Here is a 21,493-nt window from a genome sequence, read left to right as displayed (position 1 = left end):
GATTAAAAACCTTCCAACAAACAAAAGCCCAGGACCAGATGGCTTCACAGGTGAATTCTATCAAACATTTAGAGAAGAGCTAACACCTATCCTTCTCAAACTCTTCCAAAATATTGCAGAGGGAGGAACACTCCCAAACTCATTCTACGAGGCCACCATCACCCTGATACCAAAACCAGACAAAGATGTCACAAAGAAAGAAAACTACAGGCCAATATCACTGATGAACATAGATGCAAAAATCCTCAACAAAATACTAGCAAACAGAATCCAACAGCACATTAAAAGAATCATACACCATGATCAAGTGGGGTTTATCCCAGGAATGCAAGGATTCTTCAATATACGCAAATCAATCAATGTGATACATCATATTAACAAACTGAAGGAGAAAAACCATATGATCATCTCAATAGATGCAGAGAAAGCTTTCGACAAAATTCAACACCCATTTATGATAAAAGCCCTGCAGAAAGTAGGCATAGAGGGAACTTTCCTCAACATAATAAAGGCCATATATGACAAACCCACAGCCAACATTGTCCTCAATGGTGAAAAACTGAAACCATTTCCACTAAGATCAGGAACAAGACAAGGTTGCCCACTCTCACCACTATTATTCAACATAGTTTTGGAAGTGTTAGCCACAGCAATCAGAGAAGACAAAGAAATAAAAGGAATCCAAATCGGAAAAGAAGAAGTAAAGCTGTCACTATTTGCAGATGACATGATACTATACATAGAGAATCCTAAAGATGCTACCAGAAAACTCCTAGAGCTAATCAATGAATTTGGTAAAGTAGCAGGATACAAAATTAATGCACAGAAATCTCTTGCATTTCTATACACTAATGACGAAAAATCTGAAAGTGAAATTAAGAAAACACTCCCATTTACCATTGCAACAAAAAGAATAAAATATCTAGGAATAAACCTACCTAAGGAGACAAAAGACCTGTATGCAGAAAATTATAAGACACTGATGAAAGAAATTAAAGATGATACAAATAGATGGAGAGATATACCATGTTCCTGGATTGGAAGAATCAACATTGTGAAAATGACTCTACTACCCAAAGCAATCTACAGATTCAATGCAATCCCTATCAAACTACCACTGGCATTTTTCACAGAACTAGAACAAAAAATTTCACAATTTGTATGGAAACACAAAAGACCCTGAATAGCCAAAGCAATCTTGAGAACGAAAAATGGAGCTGGGGGAATCAGGCTCCCTGACTTCAGACTATATTACAAAGCTTCAGTAATCAAGACAGTTTGGTACTGGCACAAAAACAGAAATATAGATCAATGGAACAGGATAGAAAGCCCAGAGATAAACCCACACACATATGGGCACCTTATTTTTGATAAAGGAGGCAAGCATATACAGTGGAGAAAAGACAGCCTCTTCAATAAGTGGTGCTGGGAAAATTGGACAGGTACATGTAAAAGTATGAAAATAGAACACTCCCTGACACCATGCACAAAAATAAACTCAAAATGGATTAAAGACCTAAGTGTAAGGGCAGACACTATCAAACTCTTAGAGGAAAACATAGGCAGAACACTCTATGACATACATCACAGCAAGATTCTTTTTGACCCAGCTCCCAGAGAAATGGAAATAAGAACACAAATAAACAAATGGGACCTAATGAAACTTAAAAGCTTTTGCACAGCAAAGGAAACCATAAACAAGACCAAAAGACAACCATCAGAATGGGAGAAAATATTTGCAAATGAAGCAACTGACAGAGGATTAATCTCCAAGATTTACAAGCAGCTCATGCAGCTCAATAACAAAAAAACGAATAACCCAATCCAAAAATGGGCCGAAGACCTAAATAGACATTTCTCCAAAGAAGATATACAGATGGCCTACAGACACATGAAAGAATGCTCAACATCATTAATCATTAGAGAAATGCAAATCAAAACTACAATGAGATATCATCTCACACCGGTCAGAATGGCCATCATCAAAAAATCTAGAAACAATAAATGCTGGAGAGGGTGTGGAGGAAAGGGAACACTCTTGCACTGTTGGTGGGAATGTAAATTGATACAGCCACTATGGAGAACAGTATGGAGGTTCCTTAAAAAACTACAAATAGAACTACCATACGACCCAGCAATCCCACTACTGGGCATATACCCTGAGAAAACCATAGGTCAAAAAGAGTCATGTACCAAAATGTTCATTGCAGCTCTATTTACAATAGCCAGGACATGGAAGCAATCTAAATGTCCATCGACAGATGAATGGATAAAGAAGATGTGGCACATATATACAATGGAATATTACTCAGCCATAAAAAGAAATGAAATGGAGGTATTTGTAATGAGGTGGATGGAGTTAGAGTCTGTCATACAGAGTGAAGTAAGTCAGAAAGAGAAAAACAAATACAGTATGCTAACACATATATACGGAATCTAAGGGGAAAAAAAAAAAAAAAGAGGCCATGAAGAACCTAGTGGCAAGACGGGAATAAAGACACAGACCTACTAGAGAATGGACTTGAGGATATGGGGAGGGGGTGGGGTGAGATGTGACAGGGTAAGAGAGTGTCATGGACATATATACACCACCAAATGTAAAATAGATAACTAGTGGGAAGCAGCCGCATAGCACAGGGAGATCAGCTCGGTGCTTTGTGACCATCTAGAGGGATGGGATGGGGAGGGTGGGAGGGAGGGAGATGCAAGAGGGAAGAGAAATGGGAACATATTGTATATGTATAACTGATTCACTTTGTTATAAAGCAGAAGCTAACACACCATTGTAAGGCAATTATACTTCAATAAAGATGTTAAAAAAAAAAAATAAATAAATAAATAAATAAATAAATAAAGTCCAAAACAATTCTTCAAAAGTTATGTATTTTAAACCTATTAAACCCATCAATACTGTTTCTAAGCAAAAGATGCAAAGCAAAATAACTGTGCTCCTCACAAAAAATAATTACAGCATTTATTATATAAAATTAATCATAGTTCACTAAAGGCTGTAAGGTCTTGCAATGGGACAAAATTTTTAGATTTTATGATGGACATTTTTCAATCCTGTCAAGGTAGCTCTATGACTGCACACAGAACCTCACGTGGACATAGCATCAAAGTTTAAATGTGAGACCCTCTTTGGAAATGACGTCTGCCCTCAGCCCCTACTGTAGACCCATTGAGTGCTCCCCAAACAACAGATCCTATGGGAAAACACAGACAGGCAAACCTAGGGGGATGAAACTTAGATTTACACTAACAAACACTTACCAGTGACCTGAGGACAGCACATCAGCAAAATATTTACCAGTGCAGGAAAATAAAGACTAAAACTGTTTTGCAATGATTTGGACAACTCAAGACCTATTCTTTTAGATTCCCAAGGTTTTGGATTTCATTAGATTCTGCCGGATTAACCACTCCTTGCTTTATTAAACAGAGACTCCCAAGATTAACAAAGGCTTGGCTTGTAGTCTCTGCATCACCACTACAATGATTAGTGATTGTCTTTGCTGTGGCCAAATTATTCCCTTAGCATCCACCCAGGAGAATAAGAAGACACACCCTTCCCTCATCACTCCAGACTGAGGTTTCAGTTCTTATGGTTGACTTTTGTGGCCTTTTGTAACTCTCCCCTTTTATTGTTAACGATTGTATTTCTCACATCTGCTATTGAGCCTGCAAATAATAGACTCTCCTCTGACCTACACACTTTTTTTCCCTAAGAGCTTAAAGAACCAACTTTGTGGGCTGCGTTTAAAAACAAAAAGAAAGACACAAACAACCTTAGGGTGATGTTATTATGAATTCAAGATACAAGTTATCAAGTTTAGTACCTGAACTTTTGTGAGTTTACTTTTGTTCTTTTGCTTATTCAGGGACTTTCTGAGCCTCAGATTCATCATCCATAAAATTGTGCACAGAATTTTGGTGAGTATTAATACAGTCATGTAGTTAAAAAATATATCGTGTGCTTATAATAATATAGGCAAGCATTTTTAGTCATTATTGTTTCTGATTATTACTTGTGTTAAAGATAGATGAGGATTCCAGAAAGATGAATTCTGCGGAGGTGAAATCAAATTTTGAAATTCTGAGGGTATAGGATCCAAGTTGAGAAAATCCAAAATAAGTATATGGTCAGAAAGACATGGACTTTTGAATGCATCAGACTTAGCCAGAGGAAACAGAGGAACAGGTAAACTTCTCAGGATTCTCTGGAGTGTCCAAGCCATCCTGGATAGCAGGGTTTCACCAAGCTCCAAGCACTGCTTAGTGCCCTTTCATTCAGACGTGCCTGATAGAGGTATTTCCTCATCTAATCCTCCCTAGAAAAAGCCTGATGACCTAAGTTGTATTCATGGATTAAAAAAAATAGTAATAGAATTAACACGGAGATAGACCTCTAATCTGTCAGAAGAAGAACAATTTTCTGGATTCAGCTGCTCTCCTGAGAGTTTAGGCGTGCTTATATCTTATATACTATTCATAAATGTATTAATATGTATAAATAAAATAAATATAGGAAACACAAATAACAAATATATTAAATAAAATATATAATTTATAAATTTCTATTTTATATAATTTATATATATATACACATATATATATATACACGCAAAGTATTTATCATGGAGCCTGAAACCTGTAAAGTACTCAAGAAACATTAGCTGGTTCCATTACTGCGGAATTAAATACCTGCCAAAACACCAGCCAATTATATAACTCTATATTTTTCTCCATTTTTGTACATACATCTTTATTTGTCCACCCATTAGTATAAAAATATACACTTTTCGGTTTTCTAAAAATAATTTTTACTCAGAAATTCTCAGTTACATACATTTGAAGAACTACTGCTGTTCACATATTTAACTTAATAACCGGTAGTCCATTGGTTTGCTTTAGCATGATCTGTTTCATGATTCCTATATCTTTGAACATGTGTAAGTCACACACTTATTCTGCTAATAAAAATGAAGTCACCAGAGGAGCCAGTGCCCATAAGTTAGTACTTTTTAAGGCAGGAGATTGAATTTTTCTCATAATAGTCTTCATCAGAACCAAGCCTGCATGCAGAAAAAGCTGTCTATGTTTCTAATGCTTATTAACGATTAGTCAGCGTTACAAGTCATAGGACGTGAAAAAGACTCCATGTAATGTAAATGCGAATGCCCCCTACTTGCTCACATGCCACAGTGCCTTCATTTTTCACCCAGTAGAGTCATTAGGAGCTCTTTTAAAAAACAAGGTTCTTTTAAATGTTGGTGATGCCATGGTACATCCAGAGAAGGCTGTGCAATCAAGCACAGGGAAATGAACTGCTCTCCATTTCTCTGATGGGGATAAAGGCTGGAATCATTTAACATATAAATGTCCCTGCAAGAAAAATTGCTTAAAGCACACTTCTGCCCAGCTACCAAGAGTTTATGTTCTGAGGGTAAATTAAACAAGTTGAAGGACAAAAATTACAACCCTGGACACAGCTGGCTTGAAAACACGACGATTCTAGCAATAAAAATTGGTAATTACCAAAGATGTAAATAAATGGACAGAGGCTGACATTCTGCTCTGATGTAGTTTCACGGCCACTTGGTCCACCTCAGGACAGCATCATATGGCATGTGAACTAATTCAGTAGCCATCTAGCAGTCTCCCCTTTTCCAGGCTCTGCTTCCTGCAACCCATCTTCAAGGTGCCATCAGGGTTCTGCCTGAGAGTGTCTCTTTCTACTCAAAATCAGATTACTTTCATTCCATTTAAACCACTCCAAAGTTTAACCCCAGCTGACCTTTTTCAGGCTTATCGTCCAAGACCTCCTCCCTCATCCTAAGTTCCAGCCAAATTGAACTCTCACTATTCTCCATATATGTGCTGTGACTTCCTGTCTTTGTATCTCTGCATAAGCTATTTACTCTGTCTAGAATGTCTAAATGCAAAAATTCCCTCAAGGCCTGAGTTTGCTTAACTATTTACTTCCTGACCTATATTTTTCAAAGTGCATCTCATAGGCTACCTCTTCTGAGGAACCATTTTCCCATATGTTATTATTTATAACAATAACTGGGAAGATTTACTGAACATTAACACTGTAATGGACATTCTGCTAAAGGTTTCCTAGACTTGTGTAACAAGTGAGAAAAGTACAGTGTTAAAGAGTGCGGAGTGCCAGGGTTCAAATCACGGCTCTGCCACCTACTTGCCAATGAACTTGAGAATTTATTTACCTTCTGTGTGTTCAGTGTCATCATGTGTAAAATGGGCACAGCTATAATACAGTTAAGACCTAACAGAGTTATTGTGGGGATTGCTATGTGAAATAATACATACAAAGCCCTTAGAACAATTCCTGGCACATTGTAATTACAATATAAATATCAGCTGCTGCTACTATTATACCTCACCATATGCTACAAGGTAGATGTCCTCATTATTTCCATTTAAGAGATGAAGAAACTGCAGCTTAGAAAAGTTGAAAGTATGTCCAAAGTTATGGGGCAAATATGTGACAGATACAGAACACACACGTAAACCTGTCAACTCTAAATCTCTAATCTCACTTTCTGCAGACTAGTTGTCTTTGTTTTCAATCTAGTGATTTCCCTGAGGGTAAACAATAACAGCAACAACCATATTTGCTAATATTTATCGAATACTTACTGTGTGCTAGGCATGGTACTGAACACTATCCATGCATTTATCTCATTAATTCGCACAGCGGATTTAATAACTGAAGACCACCCTTATCCTCATTTTATAGAGGAGGAAACTGCTTTACAGAACCTTATTCAGTCACACAGCTTATAAGTGACAGAACTAGGACTCAAACCCAGATTCTTATCTGAAACGCCACCCTGCCTTACTTTTAGCTGGATTTATTCCCTTACTCCTCTGTTTCTCCAGCTCTCTTAGCGGAAGCTATTTCTGTGTCACTGGGCACTTTGTCAGCTGTGCTTCTGTCAGACACCACTGCCAACCTGTCAATCACCGGAAAAGCAGAACCCTGTCCTATTCACACCGCTTGCCTAACAGTGTCTTCCGAGAAGTACATGCTAATAAACCTTGGACTGAAGTGAATCTCATGTGGGATGTTGGATCGTGAAGAATCAAATGTTGCACAGAAAATGTTTTGCCTGTATGCTGACACGTTAAGTTATAATGACAAAGGGCTTGAGTCCAGTTCTTGTACAAATGGCTAATGAATGAGAAACAACTTTCACATTAGTCAAGAGGCTCAGCCTTGAAACTGGATTCATATGGAATCAATCCCCAAGCATACTGACTTTTTTGTTTGTTTTATTTATCCATTCTAAATCTTGGTTTCCTCATGGACAACTAAAATATAAGAATAATACTCCCTCTTAGAGTTTTTGATAGCATTAAATGTAAACATTCATAAAGCTACTCAGCACTGTGACTCATACATGGTAAGCAACTCAGCAAAGTTTGCTCTGTAAATAAAAACTTACATATTTTCAAAAGTCAAATAGGGACTTCGCTGGTGGTCCAGTGGTTAAGACTCCACCTTCCAATGCAGGGGACGTGGGTTCGATCCCTGGTCGGGGAACTAAGATCCCACATGCCGCCGCGGGGCAACTAAACCCGCACGCAGCAACTACTGAGCTCACGCGCTCTGGGGCCCGTGCACCGCAGCTACTGAGCCTGTGTGCTCTGGAGCCCGCGTGCCACAACTAGAGAGAAGTCCACACACCACAATGAAGAGCCCGCAACAAAAGATCCCGCATGCCACAACTAAGACCAGACGCAGCCAAATAAATAAATATTCACACACACAAAAAAAGTCAAATAATTAAAGAATAGCTCCTTGATCATTCAAGCAACTGCTATTTTTCACTTCCCTAGGGAGAAGTGCCCTGAAAGGGCCAAGCATGTGAGAAATGGCAGGAAGGGGGACCATTTTGTGGTAAACGGCTCCATTCTTAACCCAAGGGACACAAACCCCACTGGGTGTCTTTGTGTTGTTACAATGTGTGATAAAGGCCCTACAGTGAAGGTTTTCCTTTGTTCTCCAGTCTCACTGACAGAGTGAATTTCACATGTAGAACTCATTTATCTGGAAACTCTGATGTCTAATGTATTAAGAATTGCAAAATTAAGACTGGGTGTAAAATATTAGAGCTGATAAAATAAAGAGTGAGCACATAGATTTCCCAAGGAATATATCACTCATGTTTCCAGCAAATACTATATTATATATGTATTTTTCCCAATTAGTCAATAAAGAAATCTATATTACATGAAATTGCAGCATTTGAAGGTTCCTGACTATTATGGACCAAATTATGTGCCCCCCAATTCATATGATGAAGCCCTAACCCCCAATGTGGCTGTACTGGAGATAGGGCCTGTAAGGAGGTAGTTAAGGTTAAATGAGCCCATAAGAATGGAGCCTTAATCTGATAGGACTGGTAGCCTTATCTGGAGAGGAGACACCAGATGCACATGCACAGCGGAAAGATGATGTGAGGACAGAGTGAGAAGGTGGCCTTTTACAGGCCAGGAAGAAAGGCCTCACTGGAAATCAACTCTGCTGGCACCTTGATCTTGAACTTCCAGCCTCCAGAACCATGAGAAAGCAATTTTTCTGTTTTTAAGCCTCCCAGTCTGTGGTGTCCCATTATGACAGCAGGAACAGACTAATATTTGTATTACATTATTTCCTGTCTTCCTATAACAATATGTTTATATTTTTCCAATGAAGAATCAGGATGGCTTATTGGACAAAGGACTTTTCTGTCTCTTTCAAGCCAAGGAGTCCATTTGGGAAATGTAGTTTGGATCTCCTGACTTTCATACTTCAGACAAAAAGAAAAAAATATTAACACCCCGCACATAGCACTTGTGTTATAAAGTATCTCTTTATTAGGAATCTCTAAGTACCTCCCTCCAGACCTCAAGCACAGGCAAAGGGCCACGGGAAGACAAAGACCAGCCACACAGCAGGCACCAGTATAAACTTAGCAATGATACGGGCTCTTTGTTACATGGATTTTACTCTTTGTCCTTCTGAAATTTAAATTCTTTCCAGTTGAAAGGGGTGGTACAATTCCATCTTTTTCAGCCAGCCGTGCTTGGCAATCGTGGGTCAAGAGGCAGAATAAAACCATGGCCAGCACTGACTGATAAGGTTCTGCAGGCTTAGTGGTACTGTGGTTTCCATTGATTGAGAGTATTTATTTTCTTAATTTTCTTCTAAAAATATTTTTTGAGGCCTGCTGTGTGACTGGTACTGAGCAAGGCTCTGGGGATAGAGCAGAGAAACAACAGCCTTGGTCTTTGCCTCCGGCTTCAAACTAGGATGCAAATACAGACCACCATACGCAGTTAACCACATTAACATATACAATATTTTCTGATGATAGTAAGTACTGAAAAGATCATAAAAGATAGCAATGGATAACTTTAAATTATAATTTGGATGGAGTCTGAAGTGTGGTCATGGCCGTGCTAACACAGGGGAGGAGAAGTCCGGGCAATTAGTGTAAAGGCCCTGTGGCAGGAATCACCTCGGTGTGCCTGAAAATCAGAAGGAAGGATGGCGTGGCTGGGGTACAAAAGGGGACTAGATCAAGAGGGCCACGTAGAACATGATCAGGAGAGCTGGGGATTCTTAGTGCTCTGGCAAACCATTGTAGGGGTTTCAGCTAAACGAGTCTAACTACAAACAACGGTCTGCAGGCCAAATCCAGCCTGCAGCCTGTTTTGTAAATAAAGTTTGACTGGGGCACAGCCAAGCCCAGTCATTTAATTGTTGTCTATGGCTGCTTTTGCGCTACAAGGCCAAAACTGAGCACTTGTGACAGAGACTATATGGCCCACAAGACCTAAAATATTGACTAACTGGCCCTTTATAGAAAAAGTTTGCTGGCGGGGGGAAGCATGGGGAGTAGTCAGGAGGCTGTGCAGTCATCCAATGGAGAGGTGATGGTGGCTTGGACCAGTGTGTTTGATAGCAGTACAGGTGCCAAGAGGTGAACAGATCTAGGGCATGCTTTGCAAGAAGAGCTGGCAGAATTTCCTGAAGAATTAAACATGGTGGGGGAGAGAGGAATGGATAGAGAGGAACCAAAATATTTCTAGCGTTTTGCCTTGGGCAACTGAGTAGATAACAAGGTCCTGTACTGAGACAGGAAGCTCCTGGGGAGGAGCAGCTTCGTGGAAACAGTAAGAATGAAGAGCTGTTGGAAAATGTTCAGTTCGAAATGCATTTTTATAAAGCCTCTCTGTTGCTTTTTTCCCCCCTCAGTCCAGTGCAGTTATTCCCAAAGCAACCCAATGACTTTTTCCCCCCTTGTTGCATAACACAAACAAAACCCACATGGCCAGTAGAATGATAGCTGACATTTCCTTGGATGCTAAATCATAAACATTCTGAAGGCAGGGGCCATGCCTGCATTGCACGCCATCATATCTCCATGGCCAGCCTAGCACCTCGCACATAGAAGAAACTCCATAAATAACGGTTTTGAAAGCAAACTGAAGAAATAGTAACCATTCATAGAGAACTTACTATGACATCAGGAACTCAGTGAGGTGCTGCACATAAATTACATTATTTAGTCCTTACAAAAATCCCACAAGCTAGTTGATGCTATACCAATTCTACAGATTTGGAAACTGAGGCTTAGAGCAAGGGATCAAAAGCACAACTCCCTGCCCTACAGAGCTGAGTCAGGAGATAGAAATGGGTGAAGGGGAGGCAAGTATCGACAATGGGATGCAGTAGTTGGAGGTACTGTGGGATGACAGCCTTCTTTAAGTGGGCAATTGCTTCTTGGCTGCCACTGAAGCTTGCTCTGTGGAAAAGCAGCTACCCAATATTACAGGTCCGCTTTTTCAACAGAAGTTGAAAATCCAGTTTTTTATAAAATGAAAACTCTCAAAAAAAAAAAAAAAAAAAAGACATTGTCCTAGAGCAAGCAGTAGACAATCCAATCCTGGCAGGCATCTCTCATACTTTTCTCTGTGTACTAACCTCCTTTCTGGTGGGGAGAAAAGCTAATCTACTCCTTAGTAAATGTTATTGGTGAATCTGGTATAACACACTGTCCCTGTGGGCTCAGTTAAATGTACTTTTTGTTAAAGATGTTTCTTATAACAGCTAAGGTTTCACTAGGCACTTGCTTTTTGTGTCTAGCACTCTGTAGCCATTCTCTGATGTTTGAACATCTGCCTGATGCCTAGAGTGAAACCCCCAATCATACTGAGTGGCTAATAAATTTGTGTAGTTCTTCTAATGCGATGATGCAACACACTGACCTCACTGTGCCAACAAGCCCTGCAATTTTAGAACTAAAGATAGTGAATGCTTCCTTTTCAAAAAAAAAAAAAAAAAAAGATTCATTTCTTATTATTAAGTCTGCTTTTTAGAGACGGGATATTATATTGATGGTTCCAGCTTAAATTAATTTCATAAAATGGGAGCTTAGAAAATGCTATCACTGGCTTATCTTTTCAATTTTAAGAAAACAACCACTAAATGGTGTAACGAGAAGGGAAGTAAGATGTTTAAAGTATCTAATGAATTGAATTTGGTGAATAACTACTGAATGTCTATTATATGCCAGGATCTGTGCTAGGTCCCAGGACACAAAATGAACAAGCTATTGCCCTGCACTCACGTTCCAGTGGGGGAAACAGATCCATAAATAATAAAAGATTGAGACCCATGCTATCATAGAAGGATTACAAAATGCTCTGGGAACTTAGATAAAAGGATGATTAACAATGACTTCATGTGGGCAGACCTGGGAGAAGTCTAGGTCAAGGAATGCTATACAGGAACAGTTACTACTCAGCTCTAACTTTAAGGATGGCTGGAGTTTCAGAATTCAGGTGTAAGAAGAGGTGCATTCTGGGTAATACAAGCTATTATCTATAAGAAATTTACTATAAATAAGGTACTGTACTGAGCACTTATACTCCATTCTTCATAACAACCCAATGAGTTAACTTGTTTTAAATGCCCATTTTTCAGATTAAGAAACAGAGGTCCAGAAGGTTTAGTAATTTAGCCAGGGCTTTATAGCTAGTCATTAGCAAAACCTGTATTTTATTCCAGGTCTGTGTGGACTTGGAATAAGGACTTCAAAGGTTGGGCTATTAAACACTATACTCTATCACCAGGTAGGGTAAGAAGCATGTATATAAAAGATTTTGGTTTAAGGATTAGAGATTAGTCCATTATGGGTAGACGGTAACTTGCATTGATGTGTGTTGCAATGGGGGTACAGGTAGGGAGCAGCTGTGAATATTTCGATATAAGACTTGTAAACTGGGTCCAGATTTTAAGACTGCAGAGTTGGAGCTTTACTCCATAGGCAGCAAGGACTCTTGGGATGATTGTAAAAATCAGAGTAACATGATCAAGAATGAGCTCATTAGATAAATCCAGGATCTCTGAAGCAGCTTTGGAGAAACCAAATGCTAAAAAACCTGCTAAAAGGTTACTGAAATAATGTAGACAAAAGATGATGATGGTCTAAACTCAGAGACTGGCGGTGAGGACAAAAAAGAAGATAAGGATGTATAAAGATGTTGTGGAGGGAAAAATCGACATGATTTCAGAATGGATTTATGGGAGGGATGAAGGAGAGGTATCACTGGTGATGCTAGGAATTCTGGCTTGAATAATTGAGTGGGTGTTGATGTGAAATGTGGAACATAAGGGAAAGGTCTATGGATGTTCAAGTTGATAAGTCCAACAAATAATTGGTAATATGGAAACTTGTCTTGAAAACATAGATTTAGGAACCACAAAAAAGGGGAGATCATCTACACCAGGCAAAGTGTGGGAATGAGAGGAAATAGACCTAAGACACAATAGCAACACCAACAATAGTTACACAAGGATGTTAACAAGAAGGTTTAACCAGATATTCAGCACAATTCTTTCCAGAGCCTCTGTAATTTGTTTTAGTTAATTGTTTAAAATTAACCAGTAACTTTTCATTTTTTAACATCTATTCCATCTACAAGTATTTAATGGCTAGAGGGTCTGAGCATTCACTAATAGTAGGGTATCTATGAGCTAGACATATTCCAGTTGGGGACCCATAGTGATAATTGAGATAATTTACTTTAATCTACATAGGTGTGTATATCCTATATTGCTTTAACAAAGAGGAACACAGCTTACTTAAAAACATTTATATAAAAGTATCATAAACAGATATCAGTGCAAAGAGAAAGACCCAACATAAACATTTAAATGTTTTTTAAGAAGGAATAGTCACTGTGATTACTAATGTTCCAACTGTAGTGGATTAAATGAAGTACAATGCTTTGAAAGAATTCCTTTTCAAAGCACCTTATATTTTTAGCTAGTGACGAAAGCATCAGAACGAAGCATTCTACCGAAGATAATTTGCATTCGTGTTGTCTTTACAGCAGAAATGATTTGTTAGTCAAGGTCAATAGAATCCGACAGGGAGGCTCTTGCCCTCCCTCCTTACCCGGGTACGTGCAGAGATTAGAACAGTCTAACCATTTAGCCTTGGAATTACTACATACTTCACCTCTGAGCTATTCAGAAAGGTTTTGTTCATGAAAAGTTCTCATGCTTATAAAACATTAAACAAAATCTTGTTCCGTGTGACGTGCTGTACTACATTTCTTTTTGTTTGAAGAATTGAAAAAGCTTTACAAACAAGACCTAATAAATCTCTTTAAGACAGCTGTTTGTGGGAACTCTTCCCCACTCAGTGGAGACTGGGGACAGGTAAGGGGAGAAGAGAGGCTGAGAGGAGAAAAGGAGGGCAGACAGGCACCCTCTGTCATCTAAAGTCACCAAAGAAGTTCAGGGCTGCACACATTTCTCCTCCGATTGTCCCTGTCTCTATAAACAGCCAGCGCTCTACCCTTCCCAGGTGGTAGCTGCTGTTTCTAGAGTTTGCCATCTGTTAACACAGGTGAGTAACAGGGAAAAAAACACCAAAAGTGCAGAGGGTAGGAGATAAAAGAAGGAAGATAAGAAAAATGAACAATTACTGGTGCTTCTTGTTTTTAGGAAACTATGCCAGATGCTGTCATATCTACAGTAGGCACTTAATAAATACTTAGTTTCTTCCCTTTCACATAAATTATGCTATCTGATTAAAGGAAACTAGTATTCGTAGAGGAAAAAAAAGAGAATCCCTGTGATTTAAAACTGCTGGCCATGAAATAAGCTAATTTATGTATCAGCATGGAGGCATGAAGGAAAGGGCTGGTGAAGTGCTGGGTCAAGGTCAGCTTGTATGCTCTGTGTAGTGATTATACCGGGTAGGACTCATTCCATTCACATATAACATTACTACCAAAAACGAAGAACTCAAGGGACAAGGCACAGAATTAGCCACTGGGACAAAGAATACAAATTAACCATAGATCTCTTTTCTCTAGCTGAGAACTCTTCATAAATGAAGTCGTTGCCTGAGTTTTGCCTTTGGTAGCAGAGCGGAGACTGTGATGGGGCATTAGGGAGACTTGTCTTTACTCCCTCTACCCACAGGGTTAAACTTGGTCCTGACATTTTTGTAGAAGTCTAGAGAAGACCTTTGAAAAGCTATAGCTTTCACAAGACAATAGAGCTACTGAAAGGAAGTCAGGCATAGTATCAAAGGGGCTCTGGAGTCAGATGGGCCTGAGTGTGAATCCGGTTTCTGCCATTTAACTTGAGCCTAGTTATATAATCTCTGGATCCTGGTTTCCTTTTCTATGAAATGGGCGATAACAATAATATCTGTAATATCTGCCACTCAGGGCAATTATCATAATGAAATGAGATGAGGCAATGTGGGCATTTGGCACAGTGTCAGGCAGGTGGTAAAATTCAATACATATTACTTTATGCTGGTAGCATTTTTTTTAAATCCTGGGATGATAATGCACTTACTTGTGATGCTTAATATCAATCTATACCATTTTTAGAGCATTCTGAAGATTTCTGATAAAGACATATGATGGAAAATTTGATGTATTTAATTTATGTATATCAATCAATACAAAATTTTATACATACACATCAATCCACAAGATCAGCTTCTTCTTTTTTCTTTTCTGGAATGTATCAAGTATTAATGATGATTAACTTGTTTTTCATCTCAAAATACAAGCCATAAATTTTTTTAAACTAACGCATAAGCTATATCATACATTATTTAACTTTTAAAGGACAAATTTATCTATTAAAAGGCTATTCAGCATCAACTTATATTAGATAAGATAGATGCAGTAATGAACAGTTTAGTAAAGACTCAGAAAATAATATGGGTCCCTAAAGCTTGATTTCTCCAATTAAAGTGTGAAGACATAATGAGAACACAGAAGTACTGAGGTAATCAAAATGTACACTTTTTCCTAATTTCACAACTTTACCTAAACAGTTATAGAAATGTATATGGCATTGTAACAAATAATGTAAATAATTTCTGTTGGTAACAGAAGGATTTAATGATTAGTTGCTAAAATACAAATGACAGCTAATTTTAGGAAAGGTAAAAGTAACTTCTTTGAAGGGAGATGTATGTAATATTAAATAGAGAAAAGAAAAATATATTTTAAAAACTTAGACAACCTGCAGTTTATACCATATATCAAAATAAACTTCAGGTTGCTTAATAAGTTAACTATGACTTTCAAATCATAGAAAAAGCTAAAAATGGACTATCAGCTCTTCAAAGGAATAACTTTCTAAAGTTTGAAAAAATAGAAACTGTATTTCACAAAGAAAAAGTTCAACAGAATCAAATATAACAGCTTTAGAGTTTTATACAATGAAAATCCCAGTAGAACACACAGAAAGATACTATATATGTATGCAAAAACTAAACAAACAAAAAGGAAAACAAAGGTCCCAAGAGTGCAATTTATGAGGCTATGTGTAGTTCAGGGGCATCATTAAGGCCTTTCACATACTGACTAATTCTCCTACTACTTATTGGAAAGCATCCACTGTCCACTCTATTACTCTTGGAAACCTCTGTATCTCCTCATACCATTGTGCCGTCTCTCATTTTTGGTGATAGAGGACTCAAGGGTTGGGGAGAAAGGTAACAGATTTTCAGGGTTACAGGGTGTGTCTTACTCTTTGATCTGATTTCCATCCCTAGGCAAATTATTCCCAGAAAATAACTGAGAGGAAGAATAAAAGTGCACGCCTAAAGATGTTCATATCAGCATTATCTAATAATGGAAAACAAAAGAAAATAAAGGATGGAAGGTACAGGGGGAAATTTATTTATTTATTTATTTAATTTATTTATTTTTGGCTGCGTTGGGTCTTTGTTGCTGTGCGTGGGCTTTCTCTAGTTGCAGCGAGCAGGGGCTACTCTTCGTTGAGGTGCAGGGGTTTCTCATCACAGTGGCTTCTATTGTTGTGGAGCACAGGCTCGAGGCATGCAGGCTTCAGTAGTTGTAGCATGCAAGCTCTAGAGCGCAGGCTCAGTAGTTGTGGCGCACGGGCTTAGTTGCTCCGCGGCATGTGGGATCTTCCCGGACCAGGGATTGAACCTGTGTCCCCTGCATTGGCAGGCTGATAATCTTAACTAGTACGCCACCAAGGAAGTCCACAGGTGGATATTTTTTTAAAAAGGGAAGGAGTGAGAGAGGGAGGGAATCAATAGAGGAGAAAAGAAGAAAAAAGGAAATGACCTGAATGTCCAAAAAATATGAGATGGTATATCAATTAGATTATTATTATTATTTTAATTTATTTATTTATTTTATTTTTGGCTGCATTGGGTCTTCATTGCTGCGCTCTGGCTTTCTCTAGTTGCGGCGAGCGGGGGCTACTCTTTGTTGCGGTGCGCTGGCTTCCCATCATGGTGGCTTCTCTTGTTGCGGAGCATAGGCTCTAGGTGCACGGGCTTCAGTAGTTGTGGCACGTGGGCTCAGCAGTTGTGGCTCACGGGCTCTAGAGTGCAGGCTCAGCAGTTGTGGCACATGGTCTTAGCTGCTCCACGGCATGTGGGATCTTCCCAGACCAGGGCTCGAACCTGTGTCCCCTGCATTGGCAGGCAGATTCTTAACCACTGTGCCACCAGGGAAGCCTGACTAATTATTATTTTTTAAAGATAGTTTTGTGGACGATGCAGTCACATGGGGAAATGCTTATGTGATCCCTGGTCTAGAGCATTCATTCAACACATACTTGAGTCCCTACTCTTCAGGCATTGTTTTAGGCTTCAGGGATATGGAAATGAACAGATAGAGTGCTGGTGGTAGAGAAAACGCAAACACATCCTTAAACAAAATATCAGAGACAAGTGTTATACAGATCATTAAGATGGAGTGAGGTGACAGGAGTGTCTGTTGGCTTCTCTAGATTGGATGATCTGAGAGGGCCTCTCTGAAAAGAAGACATTAAGCTGGGATTTGAATGATAAGAAGAAGGCAACTTCTTAAAGTAAGAGAGAATTGCATTCCAAGAAGAGCGTGTCTGAGGTAAAGAAAGGGAAGCATATGAGGAAGAGAGTAGTTAGTATAATTTGACATTAGAGAGGTGTGCCAGGTCAATTTTCAGGACCATGTAAACTTTGATAAGAGGTTGTACTTATTAAATGATTTCGAAATGAAATTCGTGATCTGATTTATGTTTAAAAGGATTGCTCTGTTTTCTGTAAGGAGAATTTACTGTAAGAGGGGAGAGAAGCAGGCAATCCCACTAGTGAGTTGTTGAGGTGGTTCCAGCTGTGGAAGATGGCGGCTTTGACTAGGAAGGTGGAAAGAGAGGTGAAAAAGTTAGACCAATTTAGGGGATGTTCTGAGGTAAAAGTAACAGGATTGTTCATAGATTGGATTTGGGTTATCAGGGAAAGAAAGAAATCAAGGGCAGCTCCACAGATTGGCTTTAAAAATTTAGAGGATATCAATGTCATTTACCAAGATGAAGACTGGTGAAGGAACAGTTTGTGCTCAGGGTGACGTGCACAGAAGTCAAGAGTTCTGCTTTGTCCCAGTTAAGTTTGAGAGACTAGTAAATATATTATCAGAGATGTTGAGGTGGTGACTGAATATGAGCCTGGACTTCTGAGAAGGCAGGACTGTACATGGTGTTGCCATCCCATGGATGAGAATGCGTGAGGTTACCTGGGGAGAGTATAGCTAGAGAGCTGAAGAAGGCCTGGGACTGAGCCTTGCCGAACTCAAATCCTTAGAGGCGGAAAGTAGAAATGGGACCAGCCAGAAGAATGGAGAAGGGAGAGCCAGTGAAAGAGAAGAAAATGTCAGTGAGTGTGTAGTAATAGAATCCATGAAGGGAAAAACAGCAAGAAGGGACTGGTCAACAGTCTTCTTTGAGATCAAGATAAGAAAAGGTCAAGATAAGGAAAGGAATAAATGACTCGAATTTCCCATCACAGTGGTTGTTGGGGATTTGAAAAATGCAGTCTCAGGGGAGTGATGGGAATGGAAGCCCGTCTAGAGCAGGTCAAGGAGGAAGTGTTGGTGATAGGTGTAGACAGCACAAGACACAGATTTTTCAACAGGTGTTGCTGTGAAGGGCAGACTATAAATGGGATAATGATTAAAGGGGATGTTGAGGTCAAAAGAGGAATTTTTTAAGATTTGAGATATAAGAGCATATTACATGCTAATGTGAGAAATTCAATTGAGAGGAAGAAATGGATGATTCAGGAGAAAAGACCTTGAGAAGGTGAGAGGGGATAGGATCCAGAACTCACAGGCTCCTCTCTGGCCTTGACAGGTACAGGGAGTCTCTTCTATTGAGAAAGGTATGAGGCCCACACACAAAAATATACACTCTAATTAGAACTACTACCTCGTATATGTATTAGCCAGGCTGGAAGGAAAGAGGAGTGTTTGAAGAGTTAAATGAGGATACTAAGGGGAATCTTCTTCCTTCTTGTGTCCTTTAATATCTGTTTTTATAATAAATAGAAATTTTTAAAGTAACAAATTCTCAAAAAAGCTCCTAAGTCAAGGTGCTCTCACGAGTTACACAGCAAGAAAAGAGCTGACAAATATACAGTTGTTTTGCTATATTAAAACACCTGGACTATTATATTTTGACAATGTGATGATTTTGATGGTAAATACTACATACTATCCCTATATTAATTCTTCATAGAGTTAATAAATGCCCATATAGTCTTACTATGTGCCATACTGTTATAAGAATTTAATAAATATCAACACATTTGATATTCAAAACAATCTCAGTTATGTACGTAGCATCATTATTCCGATATGAGGAGTCTGAGGTACAGGGAGGTTATTAACTTGTCCAGAATCACACAGCTAAAAAGTCAGGGAGCTGAGATTCAAACCTCAGCATTCTGATGCCAGAATCCTTGCCCTGAACCTCTCTGTTGTGCTTTTGATATGTTATCTCATTGCATCTCAACAACAAACTTTTAAGAAAAGTATATTATTATACACTTAACAGCTAAGAAAAGTGAGACTTTGAAAGGTTAAATAACTTTTTCAAGATTATACTGTTTAAGTGGCTGGACCAGCATTCAAATCTGGATCTTTCTCTCTACAAGTGTATGTTCTCAGCACTTAATGCTATATAAGTTTTAGAAACAGAAAAAGTAAAACGTTTACATGTTTCATCACTCAAAAATGCTGAATAAATATGACGAGTGGTATAGAAAGGGAAGTTTTTGATTAAGGGAATAAAACAGATTAAATTAAATGATGAAGAAGATAATTAAATATTTAATGATATTACATGCATTGGTTTATAAGATAGTAACAGTTGCTGAGCTCAAGAATTTTACAATCTGGACACGTTTTATTCCATATAAAAGCCATTTAAAAAATATGGGATAAAAATATATATGTCTAAATTATATATGGAGAAATATATATAGGAATTTATATTTCTAAAAATAATTCATGTTCATTGGAAAACAGGCTTTACAGAGAAGCAAAAGAAGAAAAAGCGGAAAGCGAGGAGGGTGAGAGGGAAAGAGGAATAAAACCGTATCTGGAAAGGATGTGACAGTTTGTTGCATATAATTCCAGACATTGTACACACACACACATGCACACACACACATACAAACACATTTTTATATAAATGGGATCATACTATGTGTGTTTTTCAGTTACCTCCTTTTCTAACTAAAACCATATTGGGAGCACTGTCTATATCAATAAGTAGGTATAAATCATTATTTTTATGATTGCATTATATTCCATTGTTGGATTGTACTCTAATTCACGTAATCTTCTTCTATTATTGGATGATTAGGTTGTGTATTAGTTTACTAGGGGTACCATAACAAAACACCAGAGGCTGGGTGGCTTAAATAACACAACTTTATTTTCTCATAGTGCTGAAGGCTCACAGCCCAAGATCGAGGTGCCAGCAAAGTTGGTTTCTGATGAGGCCTTTCTTCTGGCTTGCAGATAACTGCCTTCCCCTCGTGTCCTTACATGGCCTTTTCTCTGTGTCTGCACATTCCTGGAGTAACCTTCTTCTTATAAGGACACCAGTCATACTGGATTAAGCTCCCACCCTTATGACTTCATTTAACCTTAATTACCTCTTTAAAGGCCCTATCTCCAAATACAGTCACATTGGGGCTTGGGGCTTCAATGTATAAATTTTGGGGGAGAACACAATCCAGGCCATAACAGGTTGTTTCCAATTTTTTGGTAGTATAAATCATACTGATGATAAATGATAAAGTGATTTTTATCCAATCATCTCCCTAGGATATAATCCTAACAGCATAATTGCTAGGTCAAAGAGTATGTCATTTTAAGGCTTTTGGTATGAATTGCCAAGTTGTTTTCTGGAAATGTTTTTTCCTTTGAACTTCTGCCAGTAGACTATGAGAATGAAAACACAACCACTTTAAAGAACAATATACATGTGTAATATTCTCTAACCCTCAACTAAATCTCAGCTCAGGCCATTGTCTCTTGACTGTCTACAGTATGCGGTGAGTGGCCCCAGACGACAACATTTTCAGTCCCACCTGAATTCTGGAGAGAACTTCATGAGGAAGGAAAAGAGTTAGAAGAGCCTGGATTGACTCATTCAGAGAGTTTCCTTTAGCATCTTTGTCGCCTGTTTTTAAATTACTCCTCCTAGTTCTACACATTGCATTAAGAAGATAAAACCCAGGCACTTTCTGACAAAGAGAAACATGGTGGGACAGAAGAGTGGGCATGTGCTGGTTAATTTGGGGGAGGCTCTGAGACTGTCTTCTCTAGCTTCCTGTAAGTTAACACAGTTGAAAGGGAGCCTTTTCCTACTCAGGATTCTCTCTGTAAATATTCACTTCTGCTGTCTCCTGCAGAGGTCAGGTTACTACAGGCTTCTGCATATCCTAGAGGCACTACAGGGAATTAAGCTCAGAACACTGCTTCGTCTTCATTGCCTTTTGTCTCAAGTGTGCTGCCTCCACTATTGGGAGAATAATTTAGAGGGGGAGAGGAATCTCAAATTGAAATAAAGAGAAGGTAGTTTCTTTCATGCAGGGAATAGAGAGAGCCAATCCATGTATTC

At 38.7% G+C, this 21,493-nt stretch overlaps 1 protein-coding gene across 8 annotated transcripts in view; it reads right to left on the bottom strand.

The window, feature by feature from the left end:
* Positions 1-21,493, bottom strand: part of JAKMIP2 (janus kinase and microtubule interacting protein 2) — a 201,051-nt gene that overhangs the window by 146,207 nt on the left and 33,351 nt on the right. For 6 of the 8 annotated variants that reach the window (XR_014261657.1, XM_082454126.1, XM_082454129.1 and 3 more), the window contains exon 2: positions 15,029-15,066. The exons of the other annotated variants lie outside the window; for them this stretch is intronic. The gene's annotated coding sequence lies outside the window, so the exon portion shown is untranslated. The remainder of the gene's footprint in view (positions 1-15,028; positions 15,067-21,493) is intronic. 8 annotated transcript variants of the gene reach the window in all.

This window comes from Balaenoptera physalus (genome assembly GCF_965194825.1).
Source record: "Balaenoptera physalus genome assembly, chromosome: 3".
In the NCBI taxonomy this organism is placed as follows: Eukaryota; Metazoa; Chordata; class Mammalia; order Artiodactyla; family Balaenopteridae; genus Balaenoptera; species Balaenoptera physalus.
Note: the sequence above shows the minus strand (reverse complement) of the source record. Positions and strands in the feature narration are given on the sequence as shown.